Source organism: Bos mutus, chromosome 26 (genome assembly GCF_027580195.1).
Source record: "Bos mutus isolate GX-2022 chromosome 26, NWIPB_WYAK_1.1, whole genome shotgun sequence".
Lineage (NCBI taxonomy): Eukaryota > Metazoa > Chordata > Mammalia > Artiodactyla > Bovidae > Bos > Bos mutus.
The window spans coordinates 48,193,161-48,218,269 of NC_091642.1; positions in this window are offsets into that span (position 1 = coordinate 48,193,161).

Below are 25,109 nucleotides of genomic sequence, written 5' to 3' on the forward strand. Positions count from 1 at the left end.
ACAAAGCCTAAAGAGACATCATTGGCAACCCACTCCAGTACTCTTGCCTGGGAAGTCCCATGGGTGGAGGAGCCTCGTAGGCTGCAGTCCATGGGGTCGCTAAGAGTAGGACACGACTGAGTGACTTCACTTTCACTTTTCACTTTCATGCACTGGAGAGGGAAATAGCAACCCACTCCAGTATTCTTGCCTGGAGAATCCCAGAGAAGGGAGCCTAGTGGGCTGCCATCTATGGGGTCACACAGAGTTGGACACGACTGACGCGACTTAGCAGCAGCAGCAAAGAGACATCATAAGGTATAAAATATTTAAAAGGATTCTGAAAGGAAATGAAAATTGAATTTTAGATCTAATTTAACTTTTGATATTTTTAGGCCATTTAATATTCAAGAGTTCTTTTCTCTTTGATTCCTGATGTCAGCATCTCTCTTCATCTACCACCTGCCTTTTTCTACCTTTCATTTTGTACTCCTATTACCAAGGCTTATCTTTACCTTGAAAAAGGACTTATGCCCATATCAAAGTGCTTCCATGCTAGATATAACTGTCTTTTCCTCCTTCTCTCCTTATTCTAATATAATAAAAATATCTACCCATTTATTACTACAGCAAATATTTTCCTTCTTTGATACCAAGGGAGTGGTTGTTTCTGCTTTTAAAGTGGACCAAAATCTCAGCACCCAATAAAAGCATAATGAGGTCTCCTACATTTATATTACATCTAATTTCATGTTTAAGAATCTTTCTTTTGTAGCATAATTTAAAAGTGTCATGTAGACATGAAAATCAATGCTAGAAAAAGACAAGTGGAGAAACAATTCATAGGGGATTTAGTGAAATATAATTTCTAAGTTTTTTATATTATTTATACATAAGGCACAACTGGAAAAGTAATTTTACTGGATATATCTCAAATTAATTACACCTGATGTGATACTGAAAATTATACACCTTCATAGTCATTTAAAAACTATCTTTTTAAATAACTACAAGACATCTCATTTTATCCATACTTTTATCTGTGACATTTTAGTTTTAAAAATCTACAGAAAGTCGCTATGTATCATCACCATCATACTTCCAGAAGCTGTGTTGTGGTCATGGTGAAATGAGAACTTATCAAATTTCACAGTCAGTTCAATCCAACAAACATCTATGGAGCATCTGTTACATAACAGGAATTTTTATAAAAGTGCATTGAAACACAAAAACAGTAACACATAGCCTATGCCTGAAAGGAGTTCACTATATAATGTATGTGGGTTAGTCGCTCAGTCATGTCTATCTTTGTGACTCCATGGACTGTAGCCCACCAGGTTCCCCTGGTCATGGAACTCTCCAGGCAAGAATACTGGAATGGGTTGCCATTGCCTTCTCCAGAGAGTCTCCCCAACTGAGGGACTGAACCCAGATCTCCTGCATTGCAGGCAGATTCACTTTATAATATGGTAGATATTAGATAGTTACAAGGTAGTGGTGTTAAAATATCCTGGTTTCTCTTTACCAAGTTTTCCTAAAGTTGGGCATAACTACAAAATTACTGACATTAAATAATTATTATATATGGGCCTCCCAAGTATATGCCCCAACCACTAATGCCAAAGAAGCTAAAGTCAAATGGTTCTATGAAGACCTAAAGACGTTCTAGAACTAATGCAAAAAAAAAAAAAAGTCCTTTCATCAAAGGGGATTGGAATTTTATTTTAAAAAAGTGTTAAAAAATAATAACCTATTCAACGTATTTTTTTTCCCATATGTTGTTGTTGTTTTTCAGTTGCTCAGTAACGTCCAACTTGTCACAATCCAATGGACTGCAGCATGCCAGGCTCCCCTGTCCTTCACCATCTCCCAGAGCTTGATAAAATTTATGTCCACTCAGTCAGTGAGGTCATCCAACCATCTTCTCCTCTGTCATCCCCCCTGCCTTCAATCTTTCCCAACTTCAGGGAAAGATGAGATACACACAAAGAAAATGAGACTCACTAAAAAAAAAAAAAAAATCCACAGATTACTTTTTGCCACTCAAAATTTTTAAACAGTTATACAGAGTTTACATAAAATACACAGTCATACCTTTTTAATCAGTTTTTATTGATCAATTGTATTATTTCCAGCATTAATTGTGTTTTTTAGCATCATTTAGTCTGTTTAAAAATTAGACAAGTAACAAACTATAGATTATCCTCATTGTAAATCATTTAGGCAATACACAGAGCCTCCATTGCTAGTGAATATTGGTCAGGAATTTCTAGGTATAAAAATAAGGTAGGACAAAGGTAAACAACATCCAGTTGAGGTAGGAAGAAGTAAATTACTTCTGTTCACAAATCACATGATCCTAATGAATCACAAAGATCATTAAATCCCAAAGAATTCTCAAGATAGTTACTACATCTAAATAAACAAATTCAGTAAAATTATAAAGTAGTTATAGGGTATGTCAACATGCAAAATTAGTTGTAATTCTGTACAAAAGCAATAAATAATACAAAGCTAAAACTAAGGAAAAAGTCCATTTATAATAGCATATATAAAAAGAAAATAGGAATAAATTTATCCAAGACAGTAAAAGATTTGTACATGAAAAATTACAAATCACTGTAGTAATTTTTTTTTTACATTTTTAAGGTATATTTCATATAGGTATAAAATCTAAGTTGACCATTATCTTCTGGCAGATTTTGAAGGTGACTTTCCATTTCCTTTTTTATTCTATTCTTTCCTTTAGAACATAAGCTATTGTCCCAATTGTTGCTCTTTTTAAAGTATTTTTTCTTCCATTTCTGTCATTTGACTACTTTAAAAACTTTCTCTTTACATTTCATATTCAAAATTGTATCATAATGAGTCCAAGTGTGATATCCTTTGTACTTATTTATTGATTTATTCTTCTTGGGGTCTACATAAAAGCCTTTCATTTTTTTAAACTTTCATCAGTTCTTAAAAAGTCATGGACACTATAATTTCAAATACTGCTTCTCTCCTCTTTTTCTGAAAATTCAAACATATGAGTGCCTATGTGTGTGTGTGTGTGTGGTGTGAACAAGCATGTGCTTATGTGTGCATATGATGGGAAGAATGTATTTCTTAAAAGTTTCTTTATGCTTATTTTCATCAAAGAGGATTAAATTTTATACTCATAGGCAGATATTATTGGGCATAGCCTCATTAATTCCATCAGAGAACAAATGCAAAAGTGAACTTCCATCTAAGAATAAGTTAAGATACTTATTAAACTTAAAGATATAGCTACATTCTGATATGAGGGCTCCTCTTGCTTTATATGAATTAACAAAGAAATGAGTTACTCTATTGAAAAGAGAGATTTACACTTATCATTAGGAGGAGTTAGACTTGTTTCATAATAAGGGTAGGGAGAATTATTATTGTCATATGGTTATCAGTTGGGTATCTCTTAGTGTTTCACAATAACCTTCAGGTCAAAACTTCAGGGATTAAGATATGGGTCATCCCTGCCAGAGGATAACCCACCCAGATCTGAGTAAATGCTAATTCATGTGAGAAGAATTTAGAAGGGAGAGTAGAAAAAGAAATTATGAATATTAACCACAGCCTCAGGATCAGCTGCAACTGCAGGAGCTGTAGTTATGTCATTTTACTAAATCTTTGGTGGGTTTTCCCCTAAATTGCAGCTAACAACAGTACCATAGATTCTAAGACTTAATTGAAGGTACTCAATTCAAGAATCATTGGGTTGGGCAGTGCAAGGGGTTGACTATTGTAGAATATGTTAGTATTCTAGCCAGATTCCCTTCACATTCCTTTTATTGATTATGCAAGTCCATTTCCAGCTCTCGCTAGTGTCTTTCCTAATAGTTCAAATCATCCAAACTTCTTGGAAGGAAACTTGGACAAGTGGAACCACTTTGAACAAATGCCTAAGAGGCAGAATGACTGCTCAATCACTGACTGAAATAATGGGGAACACATGTATACCTGTGGCAGATTCATTTCGATATTTGGCAAAACCAATACAATATTGTAAAGTTTAAAAATAAAATAAAATTTAAAAAAAAAAGAAAGAAATACTGAAAAAAAAATAAAAATTTTAATGAAAAAAAAAAAAAGAATATGAAAACTGTAGCTTGACATCACCGACTCTATGGACATGAGTTTGAGTAAGCTCCAGGAGTTGGTGATGGACAGGGAAGCCTGGCATGCTGCAGTCCATGGGGTCGCAAAAAGTAGGACCTGATTGAACAACTGAACTGAACTGACTAAGTACTTCAAGCTAGAACAACCTCTGTAGTCAAACTGACAGTCTAGAATATCTCCAAAATCAGGTCAAGGCTGGAACATCACATGAAATAGCTCCTTTGCTTTCCTTCTTCCTCTTCACTATTCTGGTACTCAGATTCCTTTACCAGTTTCTCCTGGAAACACATTTTGAACTAATTACTCTCAGATACACAGTGTTAGCCTAATCCAGGACAACCAATAATATCACTTTGAGTTGAAGCATTTAATGAAGTTTAGGAGGATTATATTAATTTGTAAAGGAAAGATGAAAACCTAAACAAAACAGCTTGGCCATAATTGAATTTTGGAAGAAATATTTTTACAACTTTTTAATGATTGAAATATAAATCTTTATGTGGAATGTTGTAAAATATCACAAATTTGCTGTCTATTTAAACTGAAACTGAGACATAGCCATCACACACATAAATGATTGCTTAATAATTTCCCCTTCAGACTACAGGAAGTGAAGGGTAGGAGCATTTTGATCTAAACATCAAGAATTTAACCTCTGAAGCAGATTAAGATGAAGATTGATTTATAGAAACTTGAATATCTGAGATTCACCCACAGATAATTTTGCATTAATTTAAACTTAAGGATCATTTTTAGAAATGAACTAGTTACAGAGTTGGTACATACAAAAAGAAGTTTCCATAATAGCCATAACCCTAACTTTGAAGAAGGGGATAAATTAGAGACATAAATTCATATAACCCAAATAAAATTCACTGAAGTTCATAGAACACAAATGCAATGTGATCAGTGCAGCTGATACATTAAGAGCATTGTTCCTGTATGGGAGACTGAGGCATCAGACAGAAATTTAAACTTAAGTCTGTGTTACATAGCTGATATTCTCCATAATTTTCTAAAATTGATGCAAAGGAAGGATCTTAAATAGTCTTTAGAGTGTTATTTCAGAAGTACTATATAAATGTGATTATCTTCCACTTACTTAACAAAAGTTTATTTGGTTCCTACTACATTTCAAGCACTCTGTTAGGCAACAGACAAGATAATTAGACAAAAACATTTTTCAGTATCATTGAGGAAGGTTAACTGTATCTTTCATAAAGATAAAATAATCAACAATGAAAATTATGAAATAATTTTCCAATGTAGTTCTCAAATAATTTTGATATTTCTTGTAGTTAAAATCTTCAGATTCAGATTAATCAAACCCCTACTGATGTACTACTAGAAATTGCAGCAATAGTAACTGTGGTGCTGTCACTGGTTAAAAATGACTAAAAGAAAATTTTTCCACCAGTGTCTTCCAAACTTAAGTGCTTTAGTTGCTGGCCATTCATGTGAACACCTTCCAATCTATGCTGAGCAAAGCTCTTGATTTATTTAGAAAACATTTTTTTTTTTAATACAAAACAAACTATCCTTTGTTTTCTAGGGAATGAAGAATAATACAAGCAAGCAAAACTAAAATACTTCATCCAACTAAGCTAGATATTATGGTTACTGTAATTTAAGAATAAAAACAGTTTTAAATTAGCCAAGCAAACAGGAGACCTAAAATTACTTCAGGCTAATTATGTCATGATTGGTTTTTCAGCATTATTATATAATATCTGAGAACATAAAGCTATCAATTCATATATGATAATTACATTTTAATTGTTATGGTGTGTGAACTGCTAAAAAATATGTAAGTTCAATATTAAAAATTTAGAATTTGTAATATCCATAAACCAGTATAGCATTTTTTTGCATTATGTGCATGATAATATATGTTGATTTTAATTTTTTTGTTTTGTTTAATATATACATTTTATTGGAGTATAGTTGACTATGATAGGATATTGAAAGAGGAACTCCCCAGGTCAGTAGGGGCCCAATATGCTACTGGAGATCAGTAGAGAAATAACTCCAGAAAGAAGAAGGGATAGAGCCAAAGCAAAAACAATACCCAGCTATGGATGTGACTGGTGATAGAAGCAAGGGCCGATGCTGTAAAGAGCAATATTGCATAGGAACCTGGAGTGTCAGGTCCATGAATCAAGGCAAATTAGAAGTGGTCAAACAAGAGATGGCAAGAGTGAATGTAGACACTCTAAGAATCAGCGAACTCAAATGGACTGGAATGGGTGAATTTAACTGAGATGACCATTATATCTACTACTGCGGACAGGAATGCCTCAGAAGAAATGGAGTAGCCACTATGGTGAACAAAAGAGTCCGAAATGCATTACTTGGATGCAATCTCAAAAATGACAGAATGATCTCTGTTCGTTTCCACGGCAAACCACTCAATATCACAGTAATCCAAGTCTATGTCCCAACCAGTAATGCTTAAGAAGCTGAAGTTGAACGGTTCTATGAAGACCTACAAGACCTTTTAGAACTAACACCCCCAAAAGATATCCTTTTGATTATAGAGGACTGGAATGCAAAAGTAGGAAGTCAAGAAACACCTGGAGTAACAGGCAAATTTGGCCTTGGAATATGGAATGAAGCAGGGCAAAGACTAATAGAGTTTTGCCAAGAAAATGCACTGGTCATAGCAAACACCCTCTTTCAACAACACAAGAGAAGACTATACACATGGACATCACCAGATGGTCAACATCGAAATCAGATTGACTATATTCTTTGCAGCTAAAGATGGAGAAGCTCTATACAGTCAGCAAAAAAAAGACCAGGAGCTGACTGTGGCTCAGACCATGAACTCCTTATTGCCAAATTCAGACTTAAATTGAAGAAAGTAGGGAAAACCACTAGACCATTCAGGTATGACCTAAATCAAATCACTGATGATTATACAGTGGAAGTGAGAAATAGATTTAAGGGCCTAGATCTGATAGATAGAGTGCCTGATGAACAACGGAATGAGGTTCATGACATTGAACAGGAGACAGGAATCAAGACCATCCCCATGGAAAAGAAATGCAAAAAAGCAAAATGGCTGTCTGGGGAGGCCTTACAAATAGCTGTGAAAAGAAGAGAAGTGAAAAGCAAAGGAGAAAAGGAAAGATATAAACATCTGAATGCAGAGTTCCAAAGACTAGCAAGAAGAGATAAGAAAGCCTTCCTCAGTAATCAATGCAAAGAAATACAGGAAAACAACAGAATGGGAAAGACTAGAGATCTCTTCAAGAAAATTAGAGATACCAAGGGAACATTTTATGCAAAGATGAGCTCGATAAAGGACAGAAATGGTATGGACCTAACAGAAGCAGAAGATATTAAGAGGAGGTGGCAAGAATACACAGAAGAACTGTACAAAAAAGATCTTCACGACGCAGATAATCACGATGGTGTGATCACTGACCTAGAGCCAGACATCCTGGAATGTCAAGTCAAGTGGACCTTAGAAAGCATCACTAGGAACAAAGCTAGTGGAGGTGATGGAATTCCAGTGGAGCTATTTCAAATCCTGAAAGATGATGCTGTGAAAGTGCTGCACTCAGTATGCCAGCAAGAAGGCAATGGCACCCCACTCCAGTACTCTTGCCTGGAAAATCCCATGGATAGAGAAGCCTGGTAGGCTGCAGTCCATGGGGTCGCTAAGAGTCGGACACGACTGAATGAGTTCACTTTCACTTTTCACTTTCATGCATTGGAGGAGGAAATGGCAACCCACTCCAGTGTTCTTGCCTGGAGAATCCCAGAGATGGCTGGACCTGGTGGGCTGCCGTCTATGGGGTCGCACAGAGCCGGACACGACTGAAGCGACTTAGCAGCAGCAGCAGCAAGCAGTGGCCACAGGACTGGAAAAGGTCAGTTTTCTTTCCAATCCCAAAGAAAGGCAATGCCAAAGAATGATCAAGCTACCACACAATTGCACTCATCTCACACGCTAGAAAAGTAATGCTCAAAATTCTCCAAGCCAGGCTTCAGCAATATGTGAAGCATGAACTTCCTGATGTTCAAGCTGGTTTTAGAAAATACAGAGGAACCAGAGATCAAATTGCCAACATCCGCTGGATCATGGAAAAAGCAAGAGAGTTCCAGAAAAACATCTATTTCTGCTTTATTGACTATGCTGTGTGAATCACAATAAACTGTGGAAAATTCTGAAAGAAATGGAAATACCAGACCACTTGACCTGCCGCTTGAGAAATCTGTATGCAGGTCAGGAAGCAGCAGTTAGAACTGGACATGGAACAACAGACTGGTTCCAAATAGGAAAAGGAGTTTGTCAAGGCTATATATTATCACCCTGCTTATTTAACTTATATGCAGAGTACACCATGAGAAACACTGGACTTGAAGAAACACAAACTGGAATCAAGATTGCCAGGAAAATATCAATAACCTCAGATATGCAGATGACACCACCCTTATGGCAGAAAGTGAAGATGAACTCAAAAGCCTCTTGATGAAAGTGAAAGTGGAGAGTGAAAAAGTTGGCTTAAAGTTCAACATTCAGAAAACGAAGATCATGGCATCCAGTCCCATCACTTCATGGGAAATAGATGAGGAAACCATGGAAACAGTGTCAGACTTTATTTTTGGGGGCTCCAAAATCACTGCAGATGGTGACTGCAGCCATGAAATAAAAAGACGCTTACTCCTTGGAAGGAAAGTTATGACCAACCTAGATTGCATATTGAAAAGCAGAGACATTACTTTGCCAACAAAGGTCCATCTAGTCAAGGCTATGGTTTTTCCTGTGGTCATGTATGGATGTGAGAGTTGGATTGTGAAGATGGCTGAGCGCCGAAGACTTGATGCTTTTGAACTGTGGTGTTGGATAAGAAGTCTCTTGAGAGTCCCTTGGACTCCAAGGACATCCAACCAGTCCATTCTGAAGGAGATCAGCCCTGTGATTTCTTTGGAGGAAATGATGCTATAGCTGAAACTCCAGTACTTTGGCCACCTCATGCAAAGAGTTGACTCATTGGAAAAGGCTCCGATGCTGGGAGGGATTGGGGGCAGGAGGAGAAGGGGACGACAGAGGATGAGATGGCTGGATGGCATCACGGACTCAATGGATGTGAGTCTGAGTGATCTCCGGGAGTTGGTGATGGACAGGGAGGCCCTGCGTTCTATGATTCATGGGGTCGGGAAGAGTCCAACACATCACGGACTCGATGGATGTGAATCTGAGTGAACTCCAGGAGTTGGTGATGGACAGGGAGGCCTGGCGTTCTATGATTCATGGGGTCGGGAAGAGTCGGACACGGCTGAGCGACTGAGCTGAACTGAACTGATAGTTGACTTGCAATGTTTCAAGATGATTCAGTTATACATATATACATATATTATTTTTGAAATTATTTTCCATTTTATTTATTATAAAATACTGATATAGCTCCCTGTGCTATACAGTACACCTTTGTTGCTTGCTGCATATTTATTTTTCTAATTAGAAATCTAGCATTGTATTCATACTAAGTCAAATAAGTGGAATCAAAATGTCATAAATTTTTTAGTTAGGCAAAAATTCCCAAGTGTCCTAACATACGATATATATATATATATATATTATTTATAAATATGTATTCAGAAACTGTTCTATTGTGCTTGATAAAGCCTTGAGAAAGAACATCAAATAAAACAAGAAGATGGAGAAGTTGGAAAACATAAACTAAATGAAATGGTAGTGCTGAATATGAAATAGTAAATGTGAAACAAACTATATTAAAAAAAATCATTGTATAGTCCAGTTGTTTTTAAAAATGACTGCTCATTAGAAACATATCTGGAGCGCTGGAGAAAAACAAAACAAAACAAAACAAACCTGAGCATTTGTATTTTTCAAAAAATTTCAGGATAATTCTGATATTCATCTGGATTTTAAGAAGTGATTACAGGTTTTTCTACTAAATCATAGTTCTGGTGATTTAGAATTCTATTATTTTTCTGTTGACCAATAATGATATAATGGTATTAATTGAGTAATAGTTACATAATCACAATAGAGAAAGATGCTTATCAGTTTTCACAATCAGTAGCCAGACAAAATATAAAAGATAACTATAACTGCAAGCCATAATGGGAACATGATTAATTTAACAATATAAAACAATTACATAGAGTTTGGTGGAATCAGAAAGAGTGATATGGTTAAATGGAAGTGCATACATGCACATGTCTTCATCTGCCCAACAAGTCTATGTCTTTTGATTGGTACATTTAATCCATTTACACTTAAGGTAATTCTTGATATGCATGATCCTATTACCATTTTTTAATTGTTTTGGGTTTATTTTCTGTAGGTCTTTTCCTTCTCTTGTGTCTCCTGCCTAGAGAAGTTCCTCTAGCATTTGTTGTGAAGTTGGTTTAGTGGTGCTGAATTCTCTTAACTTTTGCTTGTCTGGAATGCTTCTGATTTCTCAATCAAATCTGAATGAAAGTCTTGCTGGGTAGAGTATTCTTGGCCATAAGCTATTCCCTTTCATCACTTTAAATATACGGTGCTATTCCCTTTGTTAAGAAATCAGCTGAAGTAGCCTGAAGAGAGTTCCCTTGTGTGTTATTTGTCATTTTTCCCTTGTTGCTTTTAATATTTTATCTTTGTCTCTAATTTTTGTCAGTTTGATACTACATGCCTTGGTGTGTTCCTCTTTGGGTTTATCCTTCCTGGGACTCTGTATGCTTCCTGGACTTGGTTGACTATTTCCTTTCCCATTTAAGGGATGTTTTCAGCTATTATCTCTTCAAATATTTTCTCAGGTCATTTCTTTCTCTCTTCTCTTTCTGGGACTCCAATAATGCAAATGTTGGTGTGTTTAATTTTGCCCCAGAGGTCTCCTAGGCTGCCTTTACTTCTTTTCATTATTTTTTCTATAGTCTATTCTGCAGCAGTGTTTTCCACCCTTCTGTCCTCCAGGTCATTTATCCATTCTTCTGCCTCAGTTATTCTGCTATGGATTCCTTCTAGGGTATTATTCATCTCTGTTTCCTTGTTCTTTAGTTCTTGTAGGTCTTTGGCAAACATTTCTTGGATCTTCTCAATCTTTGCCTCCATTCTTTTCCTGAGATCCTGGATTATCTTCACTATCATTATTCTGAATTCTTTTTCTAGAAGGTTGCAAATCTCTGCTTTCTTTAGTTGTTTTTCTAGGATTTTATCTTGTCCTTTTATCTGGGACATAACTTTCTGCTTTTTCATTGTGATTAATATTCTGTAATATGGTTTTTTTCTTAGCTGCTCTGGAACTGTGATTCTTCTTGCTTCTTCTGTCTGAACTCTGATGGATGAGGCTAGAAGACTTTCCATCTTTCAAAGCACAAGATATATAGCATAAATTACATGTTAAAAATTATGAATCACTCTGGTTAAGTATCCTACAAATCAATCAACTACAACATCATTGTAAGAGAACTAAAACTACATCTTTTTCTTCTACAAGGTGGTGGCATTAAAATATCCTGGTTTCTCTTTGCCAAGTTTTCTTAAAGTTGGGCATAACTGCAAAATTACTGACATAAAATGATTATTGTACATGGGTTTCCCAAGTCTATGCCCCAACCACTAGTGCCAAAGACTGAAGCTAAATGGTTCTATGAAGAACTAAAGACTTTATAGAACTAAAAACAACAACAAAAGTCCTTTTCATCAGAGGATATTGGAATGCAAAAGTAAGAAGTCAAGAGATACCTGGAGTGACAAGCAAGTTTGGCCTTGGAATACAAAATGAAGCAGAGCAAAGGTTAACAGAGTTTTGCTAAGAGAACACACAGGTCATAGCAAACACCTTCTTCCAACAACACAAGAATTTCTGTACATATGGACATCACCAGATGGTCAATATAGAAGTCAGACTGATCATATTCTTTGCAGCCAAAGATGGGAAAGCCATATACAGTCAGCAAAAACAAGACCTGGAGCTTACTGTGGCTTAGATCATGAGCTCCTAATTGCAAAATTCAGACTTAAATAGAAGAAAATAAGGAAAAATGCTATTCCATTCCAATATGACCTAAATCAAATCCCTTATGATTATACAGTAGAAGTAACAGATTCAAGGAACTAGAGCTGGAAGACAGAGTACCTGAAGAGCTATGGACAGAAGTTTGTAACACTGTACAGGAGATGGTGACAAAAACCATACCAAAGAAAAAGAAAGGCAAAGGTAAGACTACACAAAATAACCATACAGAAAAGGTCTTAATGACCTGGCTAACCACGATGATGTGGCCACTCACCTAGAATCAGACATCCTGGAATGTGAAGTCAAGTGAGCCTTGTGAAGCATTACTATGAACAAAACTAGTTGAGGTAATGGAATTCCAGCAAAATTATACCAAATTCTAAAAGATGATGCTGTGAAAGTGATTACTCAATATGCCACAAATTTGGAAAACTCAGCAATGGCTACAGGACTAGAAAAAGTCAGTTTTCACTCCAATCCCAAAGAAGGAACATGCCGAAGAATGTTCAAACTACCATACAATTGTGCTCATTTCATATTCTAGCAAGGCTGTGTTCAAAATCCTTCAAACCAGGCTTCAACAGTGTGTGAACTGAGCACTTTCAGATGTACAGCTGGATTTAGAAAAAGCAGAGGAACCAAAAATCAAATTGTCGATATCCTCTAGATTATAGAAAAAGCAACAGAATTCAAGAAAAGTATCTGCTTCACTGACTATTCTAAAGCCTTTGACTATGTGTATCACAACAAACTGGAAAATTCTTAAAGAGATGGGAATACCAGATCACTTTACCTGCCTCCTGAGATACCTGTTTAGGTCAAGAACAAGAGTTAGAACCAGACACGGAACAGCAGACTGGTTCCAAACTGAGAAAGGTGTTTATCAAGGCTGCATATCATCACCCAGCTTGTTTACTTCTATGCAGAGTACATCATGCATAATGTTGGGCTAGATGAATCATAAGCTGGAATCAAGATTACAGGTAGAAATATCAACAACCTCAGATATGCAGATGATACGACTCTAATGGCAGAAATTGAAGAGGAACTAAAGAGACTCTTAATGAGGGTGAAAGAAGAGAGTGAAAAGCTGGCTTAAAATTAAACATTAAAAGAACTGAGATTATGGCATCTGGTCCCATCACTTCATGTCAAATAGATGGGGTAAAAGTGAAAACAGTAACAGATTTCATTTAAATCCTAAAGAAAATCAACCCTGAATATTCATTGGAAGGACGGATGCTAAAGCTCAAGTTCCAATACTTTGACCATCTAATGCAAAGAGCCAACTCATTGGAAAAGACCCCAATGCTGGGAAAGATTGAAGGCAGGGGGGGAAGGGGATGATAGAGGATGAGACGCTAGGATGGGATCACTGACTTGATAGACATGAGTTTGAGCAAGCTCTGGCAGTTAGTGATGGACAGGGAGGCCTGGTGTGCTACAGTCCATGGGGTCACAAAGAGTCAGACACAACTGAGCGACTGAACTGAATAACATATTTACATACCTGTACATAAAAAAAACGATTAATTTTCTCATGGCATAGCCCAAAGAAAATACACAGTAATGGCATCTCACAAAAAGGAGGAAAAGAAGAAAGAACAGGTCATCAGCTTCAGACCTTAGGTAGCTAAATGAGAGAATGTATTTGGTGTCTGCCACATTTTTGCAACCTTTAATGATACTTTTATCCATATGACTGCTCTCTCTGGCCAGGAAATCATCTGTCAGGTCAGTCGTGGAATAACATTTAAGTCAGACAAAAATGAATCCTTTCCACATGCCAACATGTTGGCCACCTAAAGCATGGTTCAGAGTTGCAAGGAGCTGGGCAACACTGTCTTAAACATCAAACTCTGGGTCATAATAGCAAGTAGAACAAAGAACCCTTAACCTGTGACACACTTAGCCCTCAGAGCCCTTGATCATTCAGGAATGAAAATGGATCAGGCAGGTTGAGAATGTCATCTTCGCTCCTTCTCACAGTATCTGAAAGAAGAGCGGTCACCATCTGAACACGTCTCCTCAAATTATTGCTTTCTGTTAACAAACTGTATTAGTGCAAGCCAAAACAAAAATAAACAGAAAATACACACATACTTAGTAGCATAAATACAGCGAAGATTTCGTTGGGCAAAAAAAGATTTTGAATAAGTTGAAATTAAATAAATTTGTATTAATTTATGTTTCAAAACTAGCTAATATTCTACTTTACAAGAAAACGTGCATAAACGTGCATATCCAACAAGTACATGACTGTGTATCATAGACACAATCTGCTTTCATAAACAAACCACAGCAAAAACATAAGGGTAGGTCTAGGTCTTTTAAGTGGCAGCAAAAATGAAGACATTATAAGGATTTAAAATCCTATTTAAAAAAACATGAGAAAAGTAGAATTATAATCAGAACATTAAGCAAAAGGCTTCATTACTTGAGGTGTACCATAACTCCCAGATTCTTTCTTCCACAAAGTATTTCATCATATTCAGGCTAAACAGAAACATAAAGGAGTTCACTGAATTGAAAACTTTGACTCTAATTGAAGGTTTATGAAATTACATCTGCTGAGACATTTCTGAACTAAATATATATATATATATATATATATATATATATATATATATATATTTATATATATGAATCTGCCTGCAATACAGGAGATAACAGTTTGATTCCCGGGTCTGAAAGATCCCTTGGTGGAGGAAATTCATATATCAGTTCAGTTCAGTTTAGTAGCTCAGCTAGGCTTCCCTTTCCATTACCAACTCCCAGAGTTAAACTAATATCCATCGAGTCGGTGATGCCATCCAACCATCTCATCCTCTGTCATCCCCTTCTCCTCCTGGCTTCAATCTTTCCCAGCATCAGGATCTTTTCCAATGAGTCAGTTTTTTGCATCAGGTGGCCACAATATTGGAGTTTCAGCTTCAGCATCAGTCCTTCCAATGAATATTCAGGCCTGATTTCCTTTAGGATGGACTGGGTGGATCTCCTTGCAGTCCAAGGCACTCTTAAGAGTCTTCTCCAACACCACAGTTCAAAAGCATCAATTCTTCAGCTCTGAGCCTTCTTTACAGTCCAGCTCTCACATCCATACATGACTACTGGAAAAACCATAGTTTGGATTAGATGGACCTTTGTTGGCAAAGGTGTCTTTTAATTTCATAGCTGCAATCACCATCTGCAGTGAATTTGGAACCCCCAAAAATAAAGTCTCTCATTATTTCCATTGTTTCCTCATCTGTTTGCCATGAAGTGATGGGACCGGATGGCATGATCTTAGTTTTCTGAATGTCGAGCTTTAAGCCTACATTTTCACTCTCCTTTCATTTTCATCAATAAGCTCTTTAGTTCTTCACTTTCTGCCATAATGGTGGTGTTGTCTGCATATCTGAGGTTATTGATATTTCTCCTGGCAATCCTGACTCCAGCTTGGGCTTCATCCAGCCTGGCATTTGCATGATGTACTCTGCATATAAGTTAAATAAGCAGGGTGACAATATACAACCTTGATGTACTCCTTTCCTGATTTGGAACCAGTCTGTTGTTCTATGTTCAGTTCTAACTGTTGCTTCTTGACCTGCATACAGATTCCTTAGGAGGTAGGCGATGTGGTCTGGTATTTCCATCTCTAAGAATTTTCCACATATGTATGTGTATGTGTGGTATGTTTGTGCATGTATTAAGAGAGAGAGAATCTGATAGGCTTGTTCTTGATTTACTTAGTCATAGTGCTAAACAAAATACATTTCTGGAAATCTGAAGCTAAGCTAGAAGGATATCACTGGCATTGCTTATGTAAGAACTAGTAGCAAACTATAATATTGCTGCATAGGGTTTTGTAAACTACAGGTGATAAAAGCACACTCAAGTAGCAGAATGATATATAGAAGTAATTATTAGGAAAGAGAAAATTCAAATTCAAGAAAACATTTTTTACACAGAACAAGAACATTATGATAGTTGGCCCCTTGTTATATTATTAATAGTAATAATAATAATTTGTATAAGACAAAAAACAATTCGGACTATACACAACCATGTTTTATATATCATTAAACCATTGATTTGATATTGTTTTTAATGCTAGCTTTGGGATATAAGTACATTAAAAACATCCCTCTTTCTTCTCAAAATAGTATTCTGTCAAGTCTTTGGCTCTATTAAAAGAAAGAAAGAAAAAGACAAGAACAACAACAACAAAAATTGCTAAAGGAATACAAACATTTAATAGGGAAAGGACAAGAATAAGGGACTGAGAGAAAGGGAAAAAGAAATAATGAGATTTACGTAAGTATATGAAAATGGGAAATTATAAAATTTACTCTATAATATGAAAGAGGTGTTATTTGCCCAATCCATATTATTTAAAAGCCAAAAATGAAAATAAAGGAAAAAAGAACAAAGCAAAAATAAGTATATGTGGGACATTTTATTAAACAAATACACAAAATGGAAATATTTTTACTCAAAATTTTATTTGCATTTCCTATACAATAATTATTTTATTAATTATGTTAACATGTTAAGAAAACTTAAGTCTTGCTGACTATCTCTTGATATATGTGTTAACACCAAATGCTGTACCTTTCTGGGTACAATTTGACTGCTAATAATATTCTCACTAGAAATAAGCAGAATTTGACAGCTAGACTATATGATTATCTTGAACTGATAATAGGTTTGTAATGTTCTAAGAAATATAGACACATCAAAGCCTTTATATTAAGGATGAAGGATAACAAAACAATTTAAAGCAATTGATTAATCTGAGTGCTGAGATTAGTTAATATATAAATATATCTTAGAGTCAGTTGGCATATACTAAAATGCATCTATTACATTGATACTTAAGTATGATATATAGGATTTATAATTTTCATACTCCTAACAGTGTCAGACTTTATTTTTCTGGGCTCCAAAATCACTACAGATGGTGATTGCAGCCATGAAATTAAAAGATGCTTACTCCTTGGAAGGAAAGTTATGACCAACGTAGATAGCATATTCAAAAGCAGAGACATTACTTTGCCAACAAAGGTCTGTCTAGTCAAGGCTATGGTTTTTCCAGTGGTCATGTATGGATGTGAGAGTTGGACTGTGAAGAAGGCTGAGCACCGAAGAATTGATGCTTTTGAACTGTGGTGTTGGAGAAGACTCTTGAGAGTCCCTTGGACTGCAAGGAGATCCAACCAATGCATTCTGAAGGAGATCAGCCCTGGGATTTCTTTGGAAGGAATGATGCTAAAGCTGAAACTCCAGTCCTTTGGCCACCTCATGTGAAGAGTTGACTCATTGGAAAAGACTCTGATGCTGGGAGGGATTTGGGGCAGGAGGAGAAGGGGACGACAGAGGATGAGATGGCTGGATGGCATCACGGACTCGATGGACGTGAGTCTGAGTGAACTCCGGGAGTTGGTGATGGATAGGGAGGCCTGGCGTGCTGTGATTCATGGGGTCGCAAAGAGTCGGACACGACTGAGCGACTGATCTGATCTGATCTGAAAAAATTTTTATATACAACAAAAGAAGTTTGTCAGAATTACAGATAATGTATAAAATATGAAAATTACATATAACTGATGGAAGTTTTTTGTAAAATGTTTTTGGATAATTGTTTCTCTTCCACTTCATCACGTAAATCCTTGTCAAACTATCCAATGTTAAAAAATAATTTCTAATAGAGAACATAGATAAATAAAAAACAATTTTAGTTTTTAAAAGTGTTAAGAAATGATAGCTTATTTAATGTATATTTTTTGGAAACAAAATTATTGGACTTTACTGCAAATGGAATCGCAGAAAATATAACATTTTCCAACATTTTCTTAAGAAAGCAAAATGCATCCTTTGTAAGAAAACACACAAGTAAGTTTTTGACACTTCATATTAAAGCAAAGCTGAATTTTTGTACTAACTCATTAATTGCTAAATTAGTGCTTGAAATAAAGATGCAAAGAAGAATTAGTCTTTTTATTAAAGAAAAAGTGAGGCATATTACTCAGAAATACACATGCACCCCAATATTCATTGCAGCACTATTTACAGTAGCCAGGATATGGAGGCAACTTACATTTCCATTGACAGATGAATGGATAATGTTGTGGTACATATACACAATGGGATATTACTTAGCCATAAAAAGGAACAAATTTAAGTCAGTTCTAGTGAGGTGGATGAACCTCAAGCCTGTTGTTGTTAACTTGCAGTGTGAAGTGAGTCAGAAAAAGAAAATCAAATGTCATTTATTAATGCATATATATGGAATCTAGAAAAATGTTACTGGTGAACTATATGCAGAGGAGGAATAGAGATGCAGACATAGAGAACAGATTCATTGATACAGTCAGGGAAGGAGAAGGTGGGACAAATTCAGAAATTGGCACTGAGACATATACATTACCATATGTAAAACAGCTAGTGGGAAGTTGCTCAACTTGGTGCTCTGTGACAATCTAGAGGGGTGGGATGGAGTGGGGGGGCGGGGTGTGAGGGAGTGTTCAAGAGAGAGGAAATATATGTATACCTAAGGCTGTATTAAAAGACGCTTATTCCTTGGAAGGAAAGTGATGACCAACCAAGATAGCATACTCAAAAGCAGAGACATTTCTTTGCCAACAAAGGTCCGTCAAGTCAAGGCTATGGTTTTTCCTGTGGTCATGTATGGATGTGAGAGTTGGACTGTGAAGAAAACTGAGCGCTGAAGAATTGATGCTTTTGAACTGTGGTGTTGGAGAAGACTCTTGAGAGTCCCTTGGACTGCAAGGAGATCCCACCGCAAGGAGGTCCATTCTGAAGGAGATCAGCCCTGGGATTTCTTTGGAAGGAATGATGCTAAAGCTGAAACTCCAGTCCTTTGGCCACCTCATGCAAAGTGTTGATTCATTGGAAAAGACTCTGATGCTCGTAGGGATTTGGGGCAGGAGGAGAAGGGGACGACAGAGGATGAGATGGCTGGAAAGCATCACTGACTCGATGGACGTGAGTTTGAGTGAACTCCAGGAGTTGGTGATGGACAGGGAGGCCTGGCGTGCTGCGATTCATGGGGTCGCAAAGAGTCAGACACAAATGAGCGACTGAACTGAACTGAACTGAAGGTTGTATAGCAGAAACCAACACAACACTCTAAAGCAATTACCCTCCATTAAAAAAAAGAGAAGCACAAGCTCTCCTCAATAGTTTTATATGAGGATATATTTTAGATTTATTTAAAAAAATAAATTTATTTATTTTACTTTTCCCCCTTTAATTTTGAAGTTTTATTTACCTTTTTAGAATCTATACTAAAGCTAGCTTTAATTTTTCACTCTGAATATGAACAGCAGTATTTCTAGGGTCACATATGTTGTATTATAGTTTGGAGTTCAAGTACCACATGATTTTCTATAAATGAAATTCCCAAGCCCCAACACAGATCTAGAAAATCAGAAACATGACATTAGGGCAAACTATGCTATACAAGTGATGTTGCTTTTTGCAAAAGTGTAAAAAACAGAGACTCAATATTTATTGAGTTCAAATTCCTAATGCAGTCCATCCTTTGTTTCCTTTTATACTGAAAACACATAATATTACTATTGTATCTACTATCTATCAGAAATCAGAGGTTAAGGTTATACAGCCTGTCTGTGATAGTATGAACCGTAAGAAGACATACACATACTTCAAAATTATGTTTGCATGGCTGTAGAAAGTATTTACTCACATGTACAGTGATGACATTATTTATTTTCCAATGAGCAGACATTTGATATAATCAACATACTGGCTTTCCTCTGACAAAACTAACCATACATTCTCAATGCAGATTTTGAAATCTTCAAATGAATATGATTTTTTTTTTTTAATGGTTGGACACCTGGTGATTTTTTTTTTATAGGAAATCATACTTAATATGGGACTTCTGGGGTGACCCTAGTGGTAAAGAAACACGCCAGTTCAGGAGACATAAAAGACATCAGTTTAATCCCTGGGTTGGAAGATACCCTGGAAGAGGGCATGGCAACTCACTAGAGTAACCTTGCCTGGAGGATTCCGTGGACAGAGGAGCCTGGCCGGGCTACAGTCCCTAGGACCACAAAGAGAGACAGAACTGAAGCGACTTAGCATGCACATGCTTACGAATATAACTGCTAGACAAATGAGAACAACAGACAATGGAGTAAAGCTTAAATAGTACAAACAAGTGTACTTTCAAACTCATTAAGACATTATATGTGATACATTCGGATAGTCACTATGAGGTATCTTTCCAGTAGCTTGCAAAATACAAACTGAATAAAATATCTCTCTGGAGTTTTCAGGACACAGTATCAAGTTTCTTCAGTGATTTCTGCAAATGTTGTACACAAAAATAGTGAAACATTAAGATAAATGTGGCTAGTCAAAGGCAGTACAGATATGTTTGTTACTGTGCTTATTTACTACTACTTTTGGTTACATAACAAGATAAGGAAACTGCCTCATTTGAACAAGATAAAAATCACAAATGCATTCACACTTATTGAAGTGTCCCCTAGTATACTGGGGACGTTTTATTGCAAGCATATTAATGAAGAAAGTTTTAAAGCTTAGGTATTAGAAAATGAATTTTATTCTATGAATCATATTTGAATAAAAATAATCATACTGAAGATTACAACATATGTAATAAAAATACTGACTATAAATTTATGAACATTTTAATGTATTACTGCTAAGTATACAAAAACATACATCTACACATCTGATAAATGAGATGGAATCGAGTTTTACACAATAGACTCTTCAAGTTTTCTTACATTTTTCTAATTTAACATAAAAATATTTTTTCCCAAACTTTTCTATCTTTGCAAATGATAGATTTTTATTCTGGGGTCTTTTCATCTATTCACATTAAATATTAGATCCACTGACAACTAAACACCTATGCTACATAACTTCATGCTAATTCAATGTGAAAATTTCAGATTGGCCACAAATACTCATTAAAACTAATGAGTTCATAATGAGAGCTTCATGGTTAATTCCCTATGTAACAGGATGTATATTGCTCCCTAGCACCAAATAGCCCTTAAATGTTTCTTACTTCTTACCTGTTTTGCCAACTGTTAATAACTGGATATGTCATCTGCTTCCTGCACATATTTAAAGAGGAATGAAGAAATAAAAAAAGGAATGAAAAAGAAATTCTCTTATACTAAGGGATTCAACCACAGTATGTGCTAGGTATACACAAGATTATTCTAACATTCTTATCTAGTGTTACTTTTTGCAGTCATTAATATTAACAAGATAATTCTTAGAGAAATTTTATTTCTTCTAAAGCAATTCTTTAGACATTAACATACCTGTGTCTGAAGTTTTCTCTGGGTAAAAGATGAAATGTTTGTGATAGATGAGGGTAACTTAACTAATAAAATTACTAAATAAACTCCTACAAAAAGGAGAAAAGTATTTTCCAGTTCAGAATATTGATTTTTATTTTTATGAAGCATTTTCTGTGTGACTGACTTGGTTACATCTCTGTTTTTCATCATAGAAAAGTGCCGGGAGCCAGGGATCCAGCATGGGAGTTCCTACCCATGACAAAGGTCATGAGGAGAGGCCCTGAAGGCAAGGGTGAATCAGGACTCCTGGACCTGCCCGAGCATCTACCCCAAAACCAAAATCTGATTTACTATTTCACGACTTTCACCAAGTCTTCTGACATTAACGGGGGGCTATCCCCGACCACCTTTCTCCGAAGAAAATCAACTTAGAGCTCTAGTTAATAAGTCTCCTGGGCATAATAGGAATGTTTCAATTCAAACCCCTCTGATGACTTTCTAGCTTGCCTGACAGGTTTGTTCGGACTCCTGCAGCTACGCATGTGATTGTTCACAGCCTCCCAACCACAAGAGGCATGGGAAGCTTAAAATATTCTAACAATGCAGAGCTTCTCAGAGAGTTAAAATTGTTAGAATAGAGGTAGTAGAGGATTTCTTTGTTGAGCTAATGCTTGCTGCCAAGTTTCCATATCCCTTACCTACTGTGTCCCTGGGAGTGTATTGATTAATATAGTTGGTATATAGAAATGTAAGTAGTAGCTTTAATGTTTGTAACCTTGGACCCTTGAGTTAATTCTTTTCTTGTTATAGCCCACCACACTTTTGCCCTACAGGAATGCAATTTTATCTAATGCTTTTGGAGGGTGGCGCCTGACTTTAGAATAATCTCCTTTAGAGAAAAATAAGTTTTCTGAAGAAAGGGTCATAAAATGTTAATAGGCCTCCTGGCCAGAAGATGATGTAAATCACCTAAAGCCTTTGCACATGAAAAGTTTGCAGAAGGAAAGCCTGGCTTCCATAAGGGTCAAGGACTGCTGACCTTGCATGACTCTACCCCCACCCCCACCCGCATTATCCTCTATGCACAATTTAAGGTATAAAAACTACTTTGGAAAAATAAAGTTGTGGGCCTTGCTCATAAGGCTTGGTCTCCTCATGTCATTCTTTCTTGTTTCCTTTTCTCTCCTTTTCTTCTCTGTTCTTCCTTCAGGGTGACTGATCCGTGTGTGGGGGCTCACTGAGACCACTTACCTGCCTGGGCTTCTAAGACCCACTCAAGAAGGTGCCTAAGGTGGGGCACCTTCAGCTATTCAAGAGGGCGCCTGCAGCCTCCGTGTTCAGAGCAAGTTCGGTGTCACAAACTTTATTAGTTTTCCACGTAAACCAGTCAGGTCAAGCCTCTGTGTCTTTCTCCTTTTATCTATCTTTTTAATCGCCAATGCCGTCCTCCCGAGGGAATCCCTGGATCCAACTGGGGCTGGACCCCGGTAGAAAAGATTCAGGAAGATCATGATATCATCTCTTAGTATAATACTGTATTCCCATTACTTGACACAGGGTCAAGTACACAATAGGCATTTAATTTTTTTCAGCTTCCAATCATATCAATAAAAGATCTTTTACATTAAATATATACTGTGAAAAAATGATACTTCTAAATAACACTTGGTAGGGTTGTATAGTACTTAGGAGACTAAAGTTCCCCTTTAAACAGCAAATAATACACTTGAAGGCATCCGAGGATTTTAGAGAGGACAATGTTTAGGAGGAGAAAAAATTCAAAAAGGCAAGATGCTTGTGGAGGTGCATTGAGAATTACTGCTGACCTTATAGTCAGTAATCCATCCTGGAATTTGGCTAGAGGCTTAGAATTAGAACTATTTTGCTCACCAGGTCATTTCATGAATTGGGAAAGCTGAGCTGAACTAGACTGAAAGAGTTAAGGCAAAGTATCTGAAAAACAAAGTGTCATGCTTGAAAGCCTTAAGGTGTAGTTTAGGAAGACTTAGTAGAAATTGGGCTTGAGAAACCAAGTTAGATTTAAAATCCTAGAGGGAAAAATAAATTGGAACAGGATTTCAAACTATTTTTCTGTCTGGTAACTCACAACTCTAAGCACAGTGAGTATGAATAGCTATCATACTGCAGTTTACTTTCCAATTGTATAATGGAAATGATGATCAGAACTTTTTCAAGTGCTTATTGTCCATTTGTACATAATACCATTTTTAATACAATGTCTGTGCAAGTTTTTGCTTGATGTTAATTTAATGAAAAATTTTGCTATAATTGTTGATTTTAAGGGGCAGAGATAAATCCAGCAAAACAAAACAATACATGTCAAAGATTATAAAAGTCATAAATTATAAAACAATATTTCTCACGAATATTGATGAAAAATTCGGCCCTTTATGAAGTATAAAAAATTGATTCCATTGACATAAATAAAGCAATGAATTAGGACTAAGTGGAATTTTTTTGTATGAGTTGTTTAACATTAGAAAATTAATCTCTGGGACTCAACATATTAGTAAAAAGGAGAAAACTTAACCATCTAAGTAGATTCCAGAAATGTATTTAACACAATTTTAAACTGGATACCTAGGAGTAATAATACATCATTAATACAATAAAATTATAAACATCTATAAAATAATCATACTAGGTGGTGAAATAATGAAGAAATTCCTTCTAAAAATTGGAGAATGACTATCATCAGGATTAAAAAATGACTATCATCAGGATTAAAATGTAATTTATATAGGGATAGAAAAATTAGATCAATGAAACTGCATAAGCAATTCATAATTGGACCACATATATTCTGTCATTTGATTTAGGACAAATATGACACTTCAGTGCAATGGAAATTATTGTTTTAGTGATAAATGGGATTGGATTCACTATATATAAATATAAATAAATACATAACTTCTAATCTTCATTAGACATTAGGAAAATGCAAAATAAATCCTGCAAAAAATATGACTACATGCAAAAGAGATTGGCTGAATTAATCAAATAATACCAAGTTTTCAGAATAAATGTGAGGCACACCAGGAACATCTTTTCTGCAGACAAAAAAATTGATAGAAACACTTTGGAAAACTGCCAGTAATTGCAGAAATGAACATATAGCCTTATGATGCAACAATGTCACTTGTATGTATATGTTCACTGTAATGTTTATGTATGTTTAAAATGTGTGTGCATGCATATTATGATGCTATTATGATTATTATTCATAACTGTTCAAACCATAAACCTCATTCAGTTCAGTTTAGTTCAGCTCAGTCGCTCAGTTGTGTCCGACTCTTTGCGACCCCATGAATTGCAGCACGCCAGGCCTCCCTGTCCATCACCAACTGCCAGAATTCACCCAAACTCATGTCCATCAAGTCGGTGATGCCATCCAGGCATATCATCCCCTGTCGTCCCCTTCTCCCCTGCCCCCAATCCCTCCCAGCATCAGAGTCTTTTCCAATGAGTCAACACTTTGCATGGGGTGGCCAAAGTACTGGAGTTTCAGCTTTAGCATCATTCCTTCCAAAGAACACCCAGGGCTGATCTCCTTTAGGATGGACTGGTTGGATCTCCTTGCAGTCCAAGGGACTCTCAAGAGTCTTCTACAACACCACAGTTCAAAAGCATCAATTCTTCAGTGCTCAGCTTTCTTCACAGTCCAACTCTCACATCC